This window comes from Rosa chinensis, chromosome 2 (genome assembly GCF_002994745.2).
Source record: "Rosa chinensis cultivar Old Blush chromosome 2, RchiOBHm-V2, whole genome shotgun sequence".
Classification (NCBI taxonomy): Eukaryota; Viridiplantae; Streptophyta; class Magnoliopsida; order Rosales; family Rosaceae; genus Rosa; species Rosa chinensis.
The window spans coordinates 63,588,027-63,608,984 of record NC_037089.1 but is presented as its reverse complement, the minus strand read 5'-3'; the positions used below and the strand labels follow the sequence as shown (position 1 = coordinate 63,608,984).

General features: G+C 36.6%; 1 long non-coding RNA gene and 1 pseudogene across 2 annotated transcripts; both read left to right on the top strand.

Moving 5' to 3' along the window:
- Positions 1-1,081: 1,081 nt before the first annotated feature.
- LOC112184290 lies at positions 1,082-3,227 on the top strand (annotated as a pseudogene).
- A 6,472-nt stretch (positions 3,228-9,699) lies between these two features.
- LOC112188051 lies at positions 9,700-11,875 on the top strand. Of its 2 annotated transcripts, XR_002931287.2 has the most exons (5): positions 9,700-10,224; positions 10,299-10,372; positions 10,711-10,784; positions 10,894-10,922; positions 11,470-11,875. It is a non-coding gene; the product is annotated as an uncharacterized LOC112188051 (long non-coding RNA). The 2 variants fall into 2 exon arrangements; XR_005807108.1 differs by lacking the exon at positions 11,470-11,875 and having other exon boundaries at positions 10,711-11,463.
- The last annotated feature ends 9,083 nt before the right edge of the window (positions 11,876-20,958 follow it).

Sequence of the window (20,958 nt, the reverse complement as noted above, 5' to 3'; positions counted from 1 at the left end):
ATCCCTGTCAGGTCAGTTTGTTGGATTTTGTTTCTTCTTTTTCACGTTTTGTGCGCATTCATTAATTGAGTCTTAAAATGATATTTCTCTATATGATTTGGTATGTTAAGTCTTTTCGTCTTTATTAGGGATAGAATCATGTTTACTCGTGGAATATCTTTTTATGAATTGTCCCTTCCATATTAGGTTTTGGAGTCTTTATTGTCCAAAATTTTAGGGGGAGTCTAAAATATATATACAACTAGTATAAGCATTCATTTGGCACCTTGAAGCAAATAAGAATTTGTGCATCTATTGAGTCAAAGGTTTTCATTTGTTTTTGAGAAACTGTGTGCTTCAGATTCGAGTCTATGAACTACTTGTTCCATGCTTAAGTAGATCATTAAGTCAAACACATTCATCATTCATTACATTCTTCACATCAAAGTGCTTTTGAGGTCAGTTGGAGTCGTTGATGTTCATGCAAGGTTGAAGGTTGAGGTCAGTACTTGTCAATCAGTGAAGACAGTTCAAGGTGGTGAAGATCTACAAGGATATGATCAGACAATCTACTAGTGTGTCTAGTAAGTATGCCGAGGTCAGAGCTTTGGGTTATTTGTAAAGAACTTATATTCTCTCATTTAGTTGTTTGTTTTTATTAGGGTCTTTAACCTTAAAGGCCCCGCAGTTGTTTCCTCATTTTGAGGTTTTTACTGTGTAAACAATTCTGGTCTCTTGGTTGCTGTGTGTTTGTGTTTATCTTTGTATGCCTTATTATCTCACTGCTATTTTGGGATTCATACTTTGTGTTTCAATCCTTAGTATTGTCTATTCCATCCCCCCCCCCCCCCCCCCCCCCCCAGGCGTATTTGTTTCATCCTAGTATTTTCAGTTTCTTTATTGGAAAACAAGATAAGGTTACTCCTAACTTTGGCAATCAATTAGAAGTAACAACAATCTGAAATATTGTAAGGTGATGGAATATAGGTGAGCAATTTATTTTCTGGTGAAATTAAGGTAAGGGCTTTTGTACTCCAATTATAAATTTCTCCTCCCACATACATGAATACTTGAACCCACAAACCACGCTACACCACCACATATGGAAGACACTACTTGGGTTCCCTACGCCACTGCATGGCTGGGAGCTCTAAACCTTATCCTGTTTTCCCGCCATCTCCGCCGCCGAAAACTCAATTTACCGCCCCGCCCAAAACCTTGGCCCATCATTGGAAACCTCAACCTCATAGGCCACCTCCCTCACCGTTCTGTCCATGCACTTTCCCAAATATATGGGCCCATCATGCAGCTGAAATTCGGGTCCTTCCCCATTGTCGTGGCCTCCTCGGTCGAAATGGCCGAGGCCTTCCTCAAAACTGACGACGTTACTTTGGCCGACCGGCCCAAAATGGCGGCGGGAAAGTACACCACCTACAACTACTCCGACATCACTTTGTCCCCTTATGGCCCATATTGGCGCCAGGGCCGTTAAATGTGCATCATGGAACTTTTCAGCAACAAACACCTACAGTCACATGAATACATAAGAGAAGAAATGAGTGCTTTGCTTAGAGGCTTGTATGAGTCCTCCAACACTAACATTTTGCTCAAAGACCACTTCTCCACTGTGAGTCTCAATGTCATAAGCATAATGGTGCTTGGAAAGAAGTACACGGACGAGTCCAAGGATGCGATAGTGAGCCCCGATGAGTTCAAGAAATTGCTTGATGAGCTGTTCTTGCTGAGTGAGGTGTTGAATATTGGTGATTTCAGTCCTTGGCTTGACTTCTTGGACTTGCAGGGGTATATAAAGCGAATGAAGGCTTTAAGCAAGAAGTTGGACAGGTTCTTGGAGCATGTGTTGGATGAGCATATTGAAAATAAGAAGGCAAAAGGCTTTGTAGCAACAGATATCGTGGATGTGCTTTTGCAGCTTGCTGATGATCCCGACCTTGTAGTTAAGCTTGAGGGGCATGGGATCAAGGGCTTTACGCAGGTATGATCATTTCTCTATGCAACAATACTAGCCTTATGGAAAGTAAAAGTTAATATATAAAACAACAACAACTCCCAAATTTTAGTCAATCCCCACTAGTGACAATGTTGGTGTATCATAATATTCTTACCTCATAGTCCAAGAGACAATATATGCATCTGTTGTTGACTTGTTGGTAAGAGCTTCCCCCATTTTGGGAATATATGTAGTAGATGATATGAAGCAAGTGTAGCCATTCAAAACACGTGAATTACTAGCTTTGATATTAGAGAAATTCTTAAATAAGGGCAGTCCTACCACGTGGTGGTAGGACTGCCCAATAGAAAAACTTTGTCTATCCTGAAATTATCCATCTTTCAATAAATCAATATAACTCAAACACCCCTTTGTAAGGCTCTGATGGGTAGTCCTAACGCCACATGGTACAGCTGCCCAACTTAAGAATCTCTCTTGATGATATTATGTTAAAGTTTGTGCATTTAATCTAAAATCGATTAACAATAAATGAAAATATGAAGTGTTAGATATTTATATAAAAAACTAGATTGGATTTGAAATTTTATGCTTTCTCCATATTGGTATATTACTCTTGATTTGTGTTTTTGTTGTTGTATTTCATTAGGACCTAATTGCTGGTGGGACAGAGAGCTCAGCCGTGACAGTGGAGTGGGCAATTTCGGAGCTTCTAAGAAAGCCAGAGATTTTCAGGAAGGCAACCGAGGAGCTAGACAGGGTGATTGGAAGGGAAAGATGGGTGGAAGAGAGAGACATTGTTCACTTGCCATTCATTGATGCCATTGCCAAGGAAACCATGAGGCTTCACCCTGTGGCACCCCTGTTGGTGCCAAGACTAGCACGTGAGGATTGCCAAGTTGCTGGTTATAACATTCCTAAGGGCAACAGAGTCCTAGTGAGTGTGTGGACAATAGGAAGACACCCTAACTTGTGGGACAATCCCAATGAGTTCTGCCCAGAAAGGTTCATTGGCAAGGACATTGATGTCAACGGCCAAGACTTTGAGCTGTTGCCATTTGGGTCAGGAAGGAGGATGTGCCCTGGTTACAGTCTTGGCATTAAGGTTATTCAATCAAGTCTGGCTAATATCTTACATGGGTTCACATGGAGATTGCTTGGGAACATGAAGAAAGAGGATTTGAGTATGGAGGAAAATTTTGGGCTTTCAACACCCAGGAAGTTTCCCCTTGTTGCAGTCACTGAGTCTCGTCTTCCACCTTATCTTTACTCCCAATGATTAGTTCTTGGTTTGAGGCTTTGAGCTAGTTTTATCTCCTTCTTTAATAAATCAGTCCTGGGCTTTCAACTTCTACTACGATTAAGTATAAGTTTTCTGTATTTGTGTCTGAATTCGTATTCACTTCCTCAGTGAACATGGTAAAATTTACATCTTCTAAACAAAATTATATTGGTAGAAGAAAGTATGATTTTTTCCAATGAATCCTCAATTACGTCAATAACATATATAAAGAGGAGTGAAATCTACACTCTCTATTTTAAAATCCACATTATCTAATGAATCCCGGTAATCCTAATCTACTATAGAAGATTATATATTTGACTGCAGTTTCACTGTTTCACAATGTCACATTAAATTTGCTCGTAGCATATCCTCCTCCTCCCTCTTCTGACAAGCACGAGGATATGTCCCCTAGAGTCTAGCAAAAAGCAGACCAATTAATTCAAAAAAGTTACTGATATCCTAGCCTGGGAGGACCTACAAAGATACATAATTTTCTAACCTGCACAACCCCTCAGAATCTCATAGGATATGAAAACGCATTCAATGTGTTTAGAACAGTGCATCTGTTGCTCCTTTTATATTTCAATTCACTGAAACAGATTCTTCTTGTTCACAATCAAAAACAACTGAAGAATCATAGTTTTCGATTGAAGCAGAACTATTACCGATTACATGGAATGCATTGCTTCAATTCAACAAGAAGGGCACAGTCGCAGCTGGACATTTCCCCAAACTCTAGAGTGTGTTTGGATGAGGGAAAAAATGATGGAATTTAATTGAAAGTAAGGATTTCATAATTCCTAAAAGTCAATTCCCTCGTTTGGCATTATCAGATTGGAAGTTTTAAATTTCTCTGTGGAAAAAAAACGAATGAATTTGTTATTTAAATTCCTCACTTCAATTTCCACCAAAATATGTGTCATTTACGAATTTCTTTGCAGTATTTAATTTTTATTTCCAAAACAATACTTTTTTCTATTTTATATTTTTATTTGTTTTAAATTTTCTTAATTTATTATACATTTCAAATCCTAAATAGATGCAACCAAACATTATAAATTGCAATTAATAGAATTTTAGATTGATAGAGTTAAAGATTCCATCATTTATAAATTCTTACGGATTTTATAATTTTTTCATCCAAACGCACTGTAATTGAACGCAGTAACAGCAGTACAACACAACTTAAACCAAGCTCAATTCTGAAGGTGAAAAGGAAAAACAATTAATTGAGCAAACATTACAAGTATCGGAAAGATCAGTTCATACATGAATATGCTAGCCTAAAGTACTCCATGCATAGCTCAAAGAGTTAAGAAATTCATAGCAATAGTCATTTTATCTGTGCAAACATCATATAGGAGAAAGTTGAGCAATGAGAGCAGTAGTCCTCTCAACTATCACTCCCCTGCAATCATCCCAATTTCCTCTACGTCGCAAACCCAGATATAACAGCCCAAACAAATTATTCCTTTCATGATAATCCATTTAAATCTAATGAGAAGTTTTCATTCAATCTTCATTTGGGTTTGCTTATGATGTGACCTTACACCATTTTCTATTTTCTTTGCTGCAGGTAGTGAAAAATTGAATTATTAAGGGTAGATACCTTATGAATAATGATAATTAATTCCAAAGTCCAAAGTCCAAAGTCCAAACCTGTGAGGCAATAGAATGGTGCTTGATGTATAATTTTCTCTTTTATAAGTCTTCAAAAGGAGAACGTCTTCCATGCTCGGAGCTTGTCATGCTCGAGTTTTATGGGTCCGGCCACGTGACATTCACGTGACTCTTTATTAAAACTAAATGTCGATGGGAAGGGCTCTGCCTGTTTCCCGGTTTTTGTTTTCAATTGAGTTTTCCCAGTAATGGGTGAATTGAGGTTTATCTGGTTACTTGGATCGAGTTTACCCATTCTCTCTGTTTCTTCAAAACTCCTCTTCAGTTTCAACTCAAGAGTTTTAGCCGGGATTTGATCGACCAAATCATTCAGATCTTGAATTCCAATACTTGGCCTGCAAATTGAATCTGGAACAACCAGAATTAGAGAACTGGAGACGAAATTGGTGCAATTTTTATCCTAACCATGAATTTTGTTGGAAAGGATTTTCGATTGGGAAGAACGTTGGGCTTCTTCATCAATTGCACTCAATACCAAAATTCTGCAAAATCTCATGAATCCTATTCAAATTCTGCAGTTCCCAGATTCGTACTTACCTTTTCACCAAAAAGTCAAGGAAAAATTGGAGGTGAGAGTAGTTCTGTTCTTTTCCCTATTCAAAACGAAGAAAGATTGGACTTTGCTGCAGCAAGAGGAGCGAAGACCGGGGAAGTTGCAGTTGCAGAGGAAGAGAATTTTCAGTTTCTGAAACGGAGAGAAAACCAGTAGGGCAATGATTATATTTTAAATAAACGCAAAAAGCATTGCCAGTGCAAGTTAGCATAGCGGTGAAGCCACATTTTTTGTTATAGGTGGGCTGTACGGGTTCGAGCCACGTACTTGCCCTTTATTTTCTTTCTTTTTGTTTTGCCGAAAGCAGCTTTTTTTTTTTTTGTTGGACTGCAATTTATTGTTTTTTTATTGAAAGACTGCAATTTATTTATAATAAATTTTCAGAAAAAAAAAATGCAATGTTCAGGTTCATACTAAATTTTATTTATAATGAACACTAAATTTGTAATTTTCTTATGGTAAGGAAAAATAAATATGGATATTAATTACAATAGTGGACATGGACTTTTTGGATAAGACATATGTACGAAAACTCTTATGTTATTTAATAATTTCATAAGAATAACGAAATCGTGACGAATTATTTTACATGGATAGATAAAGTTTGACTAGATAAGTTTGCGTGAGTGCATCACTCTCCCACAAGGTTTGCGAGTGAGAAAATTAGTAACGTTTGTCGCACTATACGCTATAAATACAAGGGTAGTCTCAAATTTATTGATTTCAATTTCGATTATATGTATCGCACAAAATTCTTATATGCATACTAATATGGTCTAACTTGTTTATTAGTTATATGTAAAAATATACGTTCCATAACCAACAAAAGGGAGGAAATATAATTTATTAAATTCGACCGTTGGATGTCATCATGACAACAAGAAATGGTTAGGATCAAAATTTCAACTATTTTCATTGTCATTTGGGTCTCGATCCACGTGGTCAACCCTTAACCCTAAAACTAATTTGCACATAACCACTCATTCGCAACTTCTATTTTCGAGCTGTCAACTCTCACACTTTCGTGGGTATGTGCTATATCAACTAATATAAATATTTCAGGAATTTTATTTTCTCGTGGTTTAACTCCCCTTAGGGAAGTACAAGCATATAAAGGGTTTACCGCTTTATTCGACGTAGAAATGATGGCTAATCGGGTTGATATTTTTACACAATACCTATTAATATGATATAAACACATGGGTAATCTCAAATTTGTAGATTTTCAATTTTGATTATATGGATCGCACAAAATTCTTACATGCCTACTAATGTGGTCAAACTTGTTTATTAGTTATGAGGAAAAATATACATTCCATAACCAACAAGGTAGAGGAAATAGAATTTATCAAATTCTACCGTTGGATGTCATCATGACAACATGAAATGGTTAGGATCAAAATTTCAACTATTTTCATCGTCATTTGGGTCTCGATCCACGTGGTCAACCCTTAATCCTAAAACTAATTTGCACATAACCACTCATTCGCAACTTCTATTTTCGAGCTGTCAACTCTCACACTCTCGTAGATATGTGCTATATCAACTAATATAAAAATTTCAGAAATTTTATTTTCTCGTGGTTCCGCTTCCCTTAGAGAAGTACAAGCGTATAAAGGATTGACCTCTTTATTCGACGTCGAAATGATGGCTAATCGGGTTGATTTTTTTACACAATACCTATTAATATGATATAAACACATGGGTAGTCTCAAATTTGTAGATTTTCAATTTTGATTATATAGATCGCACAAAATCCTTACATGCCTACTAATGTGGTTCAACTTGTTTATTAGTTATGAGGAAAAATATACCTTCCATAACCAACAAGGTAGAGGAAATAAAATTTATCAAATTCAACCGTTGGATGTCATCATGACAACAATAAATGGTTAGGGTCAAAATTATAACTATTTTCATCGTCATTTGGGTCTCGATTCACGTGGTCAACCCTTAACCCTAAAACTAATTTGCACATAACCACTCATTCGCAACTTCTATTTTCGAGCTGTCAGCTCTCACACTCTCGTAGATATGTGCTATATCAACTAATATAAAAATATCAGAAATTTTATTTTCTCGTGGTTCCGCTCCCCTTAAGGAAGTACAAGCATATAAAGAGTTGACCTTTTTATTCGACGTCAAAATGATGGCAAATCAGGTTGATTTTTTTACACAATACCTCTCATTACTCCCGTAATATACCCTTACGCCACTATATATATGCAGCGATAGGGTATTGGGCTTCAAAATTACTGTCACAGAGACAGTAACCAGCGCCACAAAAGAGGAGGGCTTCGGTGATCCCATCACCACGCCACAAAGGCGGAAAATCAAAGCTAGCAATGATAAGTCACCCAAAGTATGACAAAAGAAAATCTAAAAACCTCACAAATCCATAAAACTTCCCCAACTCTCGTAAATAAATTTCCAATGACTCTGGTCATCGCGTCGTAGCTGGGGACCGGATTGAGAGTCCGATGCATTGATCTGATTTTTTTTTTTTTGAGATGATGCTTTGATCTGATATAATCTTCATTTATTTTAATTTAGGGCCCTGATGAAGCAGTGGACAAACATACGGCTAAGATTGCACCGCATGGATTTTTTGTTTCTTTAAAATCATTTTTAACATTCCGAAACATTAAAAAAAAAATTAATAAATAGCTCGGGAGTCCGAAAAATTCTATGAAAATTCACACAGAGTCATCGCATTGCGCAGTTTATCATCCAACTATCGATTTCCCTAATTTCTTTTGTCTTGATCGAGTTGCTCTTTGAAGAATGTAATTAATAAATATATGGTTATAAAGGTAAATTTGGTTGACTGAATTGATCGATGTCAAAACAATAATGAAAAATATATTAGTTATACATTCAAAAAATATATTAACTTGTTTATTAGTTATATCGAAAAATAAACCTTCTATGAGCAACAATGTGAAGGAAATAGGCTTTATCAAAATCAGCCGTCGGATATTATCATGATAATAATAAATAGTTGTGGTCAAAATTTCAGATATTTTCATTGTCATTTGTGTCTTGATCTCCTAAGTCAACTCTAAATGCTAAAAGCCACATAAAACTAATATGCTCATATAAAAATTTTGTGTGATAAAAAAATTATTAAAAATTGATAGACTTGACATTAGTAAATACATGGATAGTGTCAAATCTATCGATTACTTATTAAAATTAAAATGCTTACTTATTTTAATCAAAATAAGATTTTCTTTTATCCAAAAAGTCTATCTCCACCATTAAAATTAAAATGAATATTTATTTTTCTTATTATAAAAGTAAAACTTTTAGTATAATTTAATTAATCTTTTTATTATAATTTTTTACGCTGTTATAACAAACTAAACTTGTATGCAATTACATGCTCTGCATGTGCAAGATTTGTTTTCAATAAAAAATTAATATTTGTAAATAGTGTTAGATATCTGCAGATAGTGGGTATGGGAAGTAAGGGTAATGCAGATAGTGGGTAGGGGTAATTATCTGCAGAAGAAATTTTTTGTTTTTTGCGAACAAACATCCCCGTATTTTGACAGCAGGTGATAGACCCCCTCCCCATGAGAGTGTGGGAGCTGATAGATCAAAATAAATAAATTGTGAATTCTTGGTTATGAGCATATTTGTGTTAGGTTTTATTTAGGGTATGGAGTTGACCGGGTCGATAGAGGACCAACCGAAGGCAAAAGTCGCTGAAATTTTTATCACTACCATATATTCGTATATGGACGACATCCAACGGTGCATTTTAAAATTTTCATTTCCTCCCCCATTTTGCTTATGGATGGTTTTATTTTTGAATAACCTTAAAAAACAAGTTATACTTAAATTGCTGAAAATGTTTGAGATGTACCATGTTTTTATTTTTAGTTTTATTGATTTATATTGTTAGTAGTAAATTGGTATGACATGAATAAATTGTCTAATTTATATTTGATTGGGGACACAAACCGTGCAATGTTTAACGGTGATTAATGAATTAAAAAAAAAACAATTGATATTAATTTCTTAAAACAAAAATAATAATAAATAAAACGGCGGCGTTTTTCAATTTTCAATTTTCATTCTTTCCCTCCACCGGACCAATTTTACCTTTATGTCCACTGGTATTTATAGAAACTAACCCTAGAAACTCAACACAATCTCTCTCTCTTCCTCGGCCGCACACCTAATGCGCTCCTCTCTCCTTTCCACTTCTCTCGATCGGAGACCACCATTTCCGCCACCACCATTTGAATCGTAAAACAAACCCGACCAAGACCCAGTCGTTTCGCCGTCGATCAAGACGTTCCGGTCACCGCACTCGACCTCCAAACCTGCGACGCCACTGTTCCACGACCCTCACCGATTTCCAGTCATCCCTTTACCACACCACCATCACCACTGCACTCAGCGAGCAATGGGGAAGAAGACCCAGAGGTTCCGTCACCCACCGATGCCGGACGAGGCCGTACAAGTAGTCGCCGGAATCTGGGATTCTGCAAGTATTGATTCGTCGTTTCCGGCCACTCGAGCTGCACAACCACCATAGTTGGAATCAGGGCCTCCTCATTCTTCAAAACCCTTTGGTCCCGACCTTTGCTTTGGCCAGAACCGCTGCACGCGCTGCCGCTGCCGTGTGGACCACCGTGGCTCCGCCACCGGATTTCCAGGCCACCTTTATTAGTTTTTGATTATGTGTTTTGAAGTTTCTGGAGAAAGGAATAGGCATTGGTTCAGTTTGACGTATAATGAAGGAAGGTAAGAATCAGGAACTCCATTTTGAGATATAAATTTGGTTGAAGATTATTATTAAATTGTGTTGTTATTGCTAGGAGTTCGAATGGTTGTTGGTGGTGGAGGACTACACTTATTTAGAATTGGCCCTCTATTTGGAGATGAAGAATTGGTAAGGGATTGGGTTCGGTGACCTTATAATTGCTATAATTGGTTTGGTCAAATTATTGAATTGATGGAGTTAGTGGTTTGCAATTAGAATGGTTTCAAATATATTTTCGAGTTGAGTTGTGAATGTGTTTCTGTTGGGATATTGAGATTAATTAAATCTGTAATTTTGTGGTGGAGATGAATATATGGAATTGATGTATGAAAGCATTAGATTGATTGAATTTGGGATGTCTATGAATTTTATTAATACGGAATTGAAATGCTTCTGCAATTTGTTTCGGGTTTACGGTAGTTGAACTAAAATTTGCAGTCTTTCTTTATGTAAATATATTTGCAAAGGGAACTGACAGAAAAGAAGATGGGTATTCCTAATCCAGAAGCGATCAAGCAGTTTCAATTGACAATGGAGGAAGGTAGAGTTTGAACAACCCATTTCAAATATGTAAATGGATCATCCTTTTGTTTGATCTGAAATTTTATCTCTGTTTTTTGTTCGTCTTTTTTGGTTTTTTAACTTTACAGTTGATGAGCTGCTGAAGAACACATTTGAGGTTAGACCCCATTTCTCTTTCAAGTTTGGGTATATTTGTTTCACCATAGGTAAAATAGTGTATGAAAAGCAAGTTGTGAATATGCAGATGTTAAAAACATGCATCTTTTTTGTTGGAACTGGTTTTCTGAGCTTTTCTTTTTTCAGTTTGTTCTTGTTGGGATAGGGAAGAATCACTTTAATTGGCTTCCAATGAATTATTTCATGCTAATCTTGCTTATAGAAAGTTCTGTGATTATTGTTAACATGAGGAAATTAATGGTAGGCTGAGATATGTTCATGCCTAATTGTTTGTGTTTGCTTTCAAGTTTTACAACTATAAACCTGAGTCTCTGAAAGCGGCCTTCCCTAGAGTTGACAAGTTGCAAACCCTAATATGAAAGATGGCGTATATGAGCATTTTTCCTTCATTCATTTTAGTATGAAAGCTGAATTTCTTTGAACTATTCTTATATTTGGTTTAGAATTGGAATATTGTACGTAGAAAATTGTTGTTAGTTAAAAGAGTTGAGTTCAAGAAACATTTGTTCTTTTGTATTCAATTTCAGTTGCTGCTACTACAGAAGGAAGGGAAGAGCAAGTATATGTGCCAGATGAAATGACCGCATTCTCAAGCAAGCTAGAGTACATTGCTGCAAGATGCCATCTTAGCGATCATGAGGTTTTCTGAGATTTCATTTTTTGAGGCTACCAACTCTTGGTTTCTGTCATCAATTCCATGAAAATGATGTTACGGCACATGCTGAATTTCTCTTGTTTGATTGTCCTTTCATCCTTTGTATGTGGATGAATATACTTTTGTATAAAAGGAGAAAAAAAAAAACTATGAATATCAGCTGGCCGTAGTGTATTAGTGTTTCTTACACTATACCCATGTTTATATGGGAAGTAAAACTATGACAATGTGTTGATGTATCTCAGTCTCTTAGAGACCAAAAGTTTTACTGTTGTACATATTATGAAGTTATGCACATCTTAAAAAAAAAGGAGCTAGTTTAAGCCATGTTTGGCGCAGCATGATTAGACAGGAGGAACACAAACAACCAAATTGCTCTATGACTTGAGGTATTTTCTTATGCTTCAATTGAGAGTAACCAGAAGAAATTAACAGAATCCCCGTATTACCCTCACTGAATACAAGAATTGAATCTTCTTCACAAGAAGAAATTTTCCCAGCAACTGCTCCAATATTCTTGAAACATGCAAACAAGATAGTCTCTCATAATTAACAGAAGCTCTAACACCAAATTGTAGATACCAATCCCAAATTGTAATGCATTCTCATAGTACATGACAAAGACCACAAGTATTTCATGGTACCTACTCCAAATATTGATTCATAATCTCCATCGAGTTTCTTCTTAATGGCCTGATCCAGAGTGAACCTACTCCTTCGGCTATGGAAGGCAAACTGATGGAAGGCAGAAATAATTCCTGTACATCAGAAAAGGAGCTTTAGAAACAACAGAGGGGTCATGAAGGCATACCTAATATGAGTCAACCACTAAAAAAGGGATTGTTCCAGTAAAAATAGTGCTTTAAAGTTTAAACTAGGATATTAATATGAAGTAGAACAGACACAATTAATTTTGAGTTCATAACAGGATTAAGGGAACAAGTATTTTCCCGTAATCTAATTCATAATCATTAGTGAAACTATTATTCATTGAATATCTAATACTGAGTATTAGAGATTGATAGGAGCATTTTAATGCGGTATTTTAATAGTTAATTCCTCACATTTTGCTTAGTTAATTCCTTAACGAATCGATTTTTAATTCAATTTCTATTTTTAGGTACATTGGAGTAGATGAAGAAGAAATGAGTGTTACGTCCATAATTACCTAGAAATGATGGAGAAGAATGAAAATGCACTAAAAAGTCAACCTTGAATATTTTCTTACTCCGGCTAGGAGAATCAGAGCCAAGCAAGGAAGAAGGAGCGGCCACCTGACCAAATGAACTCGAAATGAGCTGAAACTCTCCAGATCCATTCTAGACACCCAAAGGATCATTTCTTATGAAGAGTGCCAGAGAAAAATATGAGTGGAAGGTCTTCAAAGAATCAGCCCAATTTTCTACAGAAGCAAAACCGGAAAACTGGACCTGTAAGAGGTCCAGCAGCATTTCCGGCCCAACCACATGGAATAAAGCTCTGAAAATTTGTCAGGATTATCTACACTCATAGTGGAACATTTCATATGAAGAAGTCGAAGGCATATAATGAAGTCTTGTTGGAGAAATAATTGAAGGAATAAAGGGGAAGAAACTGACCTGAAAACAGCTCAACACCACATATTCATGTTTCCCACCCACATGAAGAAAGCTAGATGCTTTTCTCTTTTTCCTTGGATATATTTTTTCTACAATCTCTTTAATAGATCATCATCACTTCCATGTTGCTGCACCTTCATTCTTTGCTTTCATTTCATCATTTCTCTTTCTTTTCCATATTTTACAAATCACTTTCATACTCCACTTTCATTATTTTTCTTCCATTCATCATTTCACTCTTCTTTTTCTTCCCTATATAAACACCTTCTCCTCTCATTCTAAAACATCTTCCTTCATCCATCTCATCTTCTTTGTCTCTCCATTTCCTTTCCATTTTCCTAAACCAATTCCTTCATCCATTCCATCTCCTTGTCTCTCCATTTCCTCTCCATATTTCTTTTCCATTCTCTAGTTTTCTTGTTCTTCATTTTCAAGCCAAGAGAAAGAGAAGCCATGCAATACATCAATTTCCCAACCGCCATCCACCCTTGTGTCGTCCCTAGAAGATTGCTTGCTTTCAAGGATCTTCAAGTTCTTCGTCTCAAGGCTTTATCATTCATCTTTCAAGGTGTATTATATCCTTTCTCTTGTTTTCTTTGTTTGATTTTGTAAAACTATGAATTCTAGTTAACAATAATGTTTAGGGCAAAGTTTAAGCCCAATTTCTATGTTTAAATAAAGTTTTCGAATTCTATAATTGTGATTCTAAGTTGCTTATGTGAGTTTGTTCGATTAAATTTGCTTTACAGAAAACTTTTATATGTTTATCTTATTTGGGTCGACACTTATAGGATTTGCATGTAATTGGTGCTAGGTTTAAGAACATGAAATCGACTTGTCGTTTTGTGTAACTTGAATCAAAAGTAGTAAAGGTTCTGGACAAGAATCGAATTTAATTGAAGAGGATTGCAATTAGGTGGACTTTTCCATAACTAAGTTGTACACTTGAGTTGATAGCCTTTCTCTATGTCTAATGCGTTGAACATGTCATGATTGACTAGCTTTCTAGGGCTTGATTGCATGTTTGATAGGATTAATCTAGGTGCTTTCGCTTAGGTTAATTAGCATTGAAAAGTAAAATATGGGAAACCATTTGCTTTCGAATGTTTCACATGATCAACTCCTCTCTCATAACTTGGAAGAACAATTATAGGGTTTGAATCGAATTTGATTACATGGAATTGGTTTTGATCTTTGTTCCTTGCGTTCCACCCCTGTATATATGTTTTTACATTTTCTTTATTTTATTTATTTTAATTTTAATTTTAAGAATCCTAAACCCCCCCTTATTTGTGTTTACTTGTATATATTTATTCTTTATTTTATTTTTGTAAATAATACTTTATTATTTTAATTCTTTATTTGTTTATACAATTGTATATATTTATATTCTTTATTTTATTTTTGTAAATAATACTTTTCTTTATTTGTTACACAATTACAGGTGTACCCTCAATCCCCGGATAGAACGATCCCTACTTACTTATACTACTAACGATATTTTCAGGGTTAAATTATGCGCTTGCTTTGAGCGCATCAATTTTTGGCGCCGTTGCCGGGGATTGAAAAATCACTTGCTAAATTGTATCATTTATTGTATATATATTTGTTGTATATAAATTGTTTGAAACTTAGTTTAATTTAACTAGGATGTTATTATATTATTGAACACGAATTTTAATTGTAGGTTGTTAATTGAGAGAAATAGGTGAAGTCTCTTTTGTTAATATTGGCCTAAACCCCTTACTGGTACCTAGCTCAGGTCCCTTAAGGTTGAGGGCGGCCTTTATTAACACTTGTTGAACTGTCTTCACACTTATGACCTTTCTCATCTTAGTAAGAAAGCCTATGTGAAATGGTGTCTAGGAAGGGGACAACGTTCATGACGGGTTTTTGAATCCAGAAGTGCTTGCAAATGGGCGTAAACCACTATGTGGGAGTAGCTCATGCCAAAATGGATTTTTCCTCTCGTGTTCGTCCTCCCCCACCTGGCCATTTCAGTAAGGTTGCCCAAACGATTTGAAAGGGAGTTTGTGTCTAGGCGACTATACTTGGGCCGCACGTCCACTTGATTTACCGCTTGGAATTTGATTCGATATCAATAATGTATATAATAAAAGAAATACTTGTGAATACTCTATACGTGTAAATTATTTTGTTGTTTCACACTTTAATACTTGTAAAAATACTTTTCACGTTTTATACTCACTTGTACTTAACTTGTGTCTTTTGTACAATATACTTGTTAATTTTACTTGTAGTTTGTAATTAATAGTTATACTTGTTTTTATTTTGTATTTCTTTGTTAATTATAGTTACTAACTTTATTTAATGTAGGTACCGTCTGGCTGCAAGACGTAAAATACAAGCGCTACTTGGGAGGCAACCCAATTCAGAATATAATCAGATTTGCTTTCTCTTTCCCTATTTCTTTTTATTTTTCAATTTTTCTCTATTGTTTTTATTTTAGGATTTGTTTTCGTAAATGTCTTCTATCTATGCTTACTTATTTCATTGCATGCTTTTAATTGATTACATTGAAGATAATGCAATATTTAAGTGTGGGGGAAGAGATAAATATAATTGTCTTTCATTTTGAGTCCTATAAATATATTTGTCTTTTATTTTTTGAATCCTTTATATATATATAAAAAAAAAAAAAAAAACTGCATTCATTCAGTCTTATTAAATTCAGCTATTTACAAAAAAAAAAAAAAAATTTAAAAAAAAAATAATAAAAATACTCTATACTAAACCATGTCTGCATCTCCGTAGGAGTTGAGGCTGAGCTCAAGGGAAATGCAAGAGTCACCGCCATAGCCGCTACCTCCCTCGGAAGTAGTCTTCATGTTGCCAAAGATGTCCTCACCATGCATGGGGAATAGTGGAAGGGTTTCAATCTCCTGGTGATCTCCTCCTCGTTGTTCCATGAAAGATTGTCCTCCTGTTGTGCCAAAGGAGGTAGTACTGGTATTAGTGTTGAAGGATGAGGAGGAATATGGGTCAACACCATAGCCGACACGTGACCCAAAGTTTAGATCAATGGATCTACCATCATCAGTAGAACTAGTGGATCCAAAATTGAGATCGAGAGATCCACCAACCGGAACGTTCCGAAATTCCTTCAACTTCTGCCTCTCACGAGCCTTGAGGTTCTGGAACCAAAAGAAGACGTTTTTGTCCTCGATCTGCCCATACTGTTTCAGATGGAGGCAGATCTCTTGAATCTGCTCTGGAGTTGGGTACTTAAAACCCTTATCATAGTAAAGGCCCTTGAGGATTCTTAGTTGAGGCGGTGTGGGAGCCCACCGGTTATTAGTCCCGGCTGCTTGGTTGTTTCCTCCATCCTCGATTTGTTGCTGGGTCTGTTGCTCCATTAGTTGCAGAGTTTGTGGTTCCATGTTGATGAAGAAATGATTTGAGTTTCGAAAGAAAGGCTGAAGGGTTGAGAGAGAAAGACTGGAACTCGGAAGAATTTTCTTTTGGAGTGAACAGTCGCTCAGAATGCACCTATTTATAGAACGAGTGAGCAGATCTCCACCGTTGGATCGACGATCTCTGAGATTAAATCTACGCGTTGGATTAAAGTCACCCGAAAACACGGAAAAGCTGTTGGCTCGTGAAGGACACGTGGGGGAACCAAACTGATCTCGAGGAGCTGTGACAGATAAGCTACAGCCGAAAGCAGGTTTAATTGCCGTGAATCAAGGAAAAGAAAGGACGCGTGGGGGAATCAAACGAATCTCGAGGATCCGTGACAGACAAGCTATAGCCTAAAGCATGCCATAAAACCAGGAAAAGAAAGGAATATTTACACGTGGGGGAGTTTCTTGGGCCGTGAACTATCATAACTCTTCTCCTTCCCGGAGAAGCTTTGTTAAAACCGTGTGCCTGTTGAGATTTCTACCCTATTTTGTGCTTTACATATACATCCTTTTTTGTCTCCTCCAGATTTTACTAAGGTTTGTCTAAGCGTGCAGTTTCAAATTCCTTCTACTTCCTCATGGCTCGAACCAAGGTTACCCCTCGCAGGGGCGTCAATCAACGCCGTGTTCTCTCTTTGGAAGAAGAAGGTCGTCAAGCGGCCACTAGAGCTGGGCTTACTCGTCCATGGGACCATCGTCCTATCCGTGAGCGTACCCGCAGTCCCCCTCCTCTGCCTCGTCGCTCTCCCAGACTGCATCCCAAAGAGTCTTCTTCCTCACCAGCTGCTCGTGCTCCTCGGCCTATGGCCACCCTGGAAAGCTTGTCGGATTTGATTGATGATTTGCGTTCCTCTCTCCGCGATGGTATTATGGTGACAGATTGGAGAGTCAATTGCATGATCGATTATATCTCTGAGATGAACTGCTCTTTGATCCGCTGTCACACTGCAATAAACAAGCTTGCTCAGGAAGTCAATAACTTGCATAGTTATCCTCCTGGGTTTCCTCGCAAGGACGCTACTGCATCACAACATGAGGACCCACCTCCGAAGGCTGAAACCAGCAAGAGGGCTGCCACTCGCCCGCATACCGCTCCTCCAAAGGAGTAAATGGAGGTACAAGTCTAGGCTGAAAGACTTTAAACATTAAGCGCTGCATGGGAGGCAACCCATTTCAACCGTATCTGTGGAGGAGCCATCAAACGCAGATTTGCTTTCTTGAACTCTTCCTTCTATTTTATTTTCATGAATTTTAAGTTGTTTTAGGTTTCGTTGTGTTCACTTTCTCTTCTATGCTTGATTTATGCTTTGCATGCTTTATATTTGTTTATACATTGAGGACAATGCATGAATTAAGTATGGGGGAATGATTATTGTTTTATTGTGTTTTTAGTAGTTAGTATATAAAAAAAAATGAAAAATAGTGGATGTTGGATTGTGTTTTTATTGTGTTTTTAATTGATGTTGTGATACACTAAGGTATATTGGATTAAACATAGTCTTGAAAAAGGGTAGCTGTTTCAGTCCCATTGCACATCGAGACTCCCTGTTCCCGTACCTAAGTGTTGAAATTAAATTAAATTGTAAAAAAAAAAAAAAAAAAAAAATGTTGGTTTAAGAGTGTTTTTGTGTGTTTGAGTCTTAGGATGCTCCTACCGTCTAGGATGAACATGTCTCCGAATTCATGGCTGAAGGTTTTTACAATCAAAATAGGACTTAATTGAATTCTGTGGTTAATCGACATTGTGATGCTTGTATGAAGATTTGAGATAGGATTGTAACTTGGTTCATTAAGCATGCTAGGATTAAGTCTGATTCATTTGACCCAAGTGAGCTGTTGAGCTAAAATACTTTCTTTTTGAGTGCTTACTGATAAATTCAAAATTTCATGGCCGTATTTGCAAAACCTCATCATTCTTTTGAAAATCCAATGATCATGTGCCATAGATTTTAATGGACTAGAGAGTACTAGAACTCGGCTGTTGTGACTGTCAAAACTTGTATGCCATAATATGCACTGATCCTGGATAGGATAGAAGGCATTAGGGTAACCACCAAAGCCAAACAAGCATGTGTCCCCAATTGTGCCCGTCGTGGGACTCCTTAGAATGAACCCCTTTGAGCCTACGTTGAAAACCTTTGTTTCATCACCCTCACTACCCTACCATGAGCTTAGTACAGGATATCTCTACCCTTATCTTAAGGACTTAGTAGAGCATGACATAGTATGTAGGGGTGACGATGAAAAACAAGTGTGGGGTGGGGAAAATCCAAGAAAAAAAAAAGAAAAAAAGAAAGAAAGAAAAAAAAGAAAAGCGGCAAAAGAGAAGAAAAATTGAAAAGAAAACTCTTGGGAAAATGTTGAAGTGTGGTTTTGGACTTGCAAATTTGTAGAAGGCTCAAAGTTGAAAATTATGCCTTTGTCCATTCCCATGTTGGTTAGAGTGAAGGTTTGGCCCAAAACAATGATATTTGGTCTACAAAAATGATGACATAAGGTGGTCCTTATATGCTCTGCTAGGTCCTTAGGATTTTTTGTATCCTTAATCTTCATTTCGAAAACCCTAGCTTAGTCCCATTACAACCTGTTTTAAGTGCTGACTTGATCCTTGAGATGGGCAGTCTTTGGTTAGTGGAGTCAGTTACGCAGTCGAGCTTATGGTTTAGGTCCATTTGTGCACTTAGTCATTTCATGAGGTCTTTAAAAATTCTTCACAAAATGTGTTTATTGATGAAATATGCAAGCTGTTTGTTGCCTTACAATTTGTTCTCTTGCATATACTTGAGTGTGAAGCTTTTAAGCATAGCCATTTATGAGACAAAAATCGAGAGTATGCCCTGTGAGTTTGGATTGGACTTGTTCGAAACATGCTATCATTCACTGTATAACTTAAGTTCTCCATATCTTGCTTAGTCATATGAATGTCACAGGTTTATTAACCATGGAATTATCTTTGTGATTTTGATTAAGTGTTTAACGTGAAAGTCATGAGTTTGGAGTCTCTGAGACAACAGTTAGGAGCAATAGAGTCATTTACTTGCTTTTTGTCAAGTCTTTGTTCTGTTTTGGATTTTTTTTTTGTTTTGTTTTGCTAAGGGACTAGCAAAAGCTAAGTGTGGGGGAATTTGATAGGAGCATTTTAATGCGGTATTTTAATAGTTAATTCCTCACATTTTGCTTAGTTAATTCCTTAACGAATCGATTTTTAATTCAATTTCTATTTTTAGGTACATTGGAGTAGATGAAGAAGAAATGAGTGTTACGTCCATAATTACCTAGAAATGATGGAGAAGAATGAAAATGCACTAAAAAGTCAACCTTGAATATTTTCTTACTCCGGCTAGGAGAATCAGAGCCAAGCAAGGAAGAAGGAGCGGCCACCTGACCAAATGAACTCGAAATGAGCTGAAACTCTCCAGATCCATTCTAGACACCCAAAGGATCATTTCTTATGAAGAGTGCCAGAGAAAAATATGAGTGGAAGGTCTTCAAAGAATCAGCCCAATTTTCTACAGAAGCAAAACCGGAAAACTGGACCTGTAAGAGGTCCAGCAGCATTTCCGGCCCAACCACATGGAATAAAGCTCTGAAAATTTGTCAGGATTATCTACACTCATAGTGGAACATTTCATATGAAGAAGTCGAAGGCATATAATGAAGTCTTGTTGGAGAAATAATTGAAGGAATAAAGGGGAAGAAACTGACCTGAAAACAGCTCAACACCACATATTCATGTTTCCCACCCACATGAAGAAAGCTAGATGCTTTTCTCTTTTTCCTTGGATATATTTTTTCTACAATCTCTTTAATAGATCATCATCACTTCCATGTTGCTGCACCTTCATTCTTTGCTTTCATTTCATCATTTCTCTTTCTTTTCCATATTTTACAAATCACTTTCATACTCCACTTTCATTATTTTTCTTCCATTCATCATTTCACTCTTCTTTTTCTTCCCTATATAAACACCTTCTCCTCTCATTCTAAAACATCTTCCTTCATCCATCTCATCTTCTTTGTCTCTCCATTTCCTTTCCATTTTCCTAAACCAATTCCTTCATCCATTCCATCTCCTTGTCTCTCCATTTCCTCTCCATATTTCTTTTCCATTCTCTAGTTTTCTTGTTCTTCATTTTCAAGCCAAGAGAAAGAGAAGCCATGCAATACATCAATTTCCCAACCGCCATCCACCCTTGTGTCGTCCCTAGAAGATTGCTTGCTTTCAAGGATCTTCAAGTTCTTCGTCTCAAGGCTTTATCATTCATCTTTCAAGGTGTATTATATCCTTTCTCTTGTTTTCTTTGTTTGATTTTGTAAAACTATGAATTCTAGTTAACA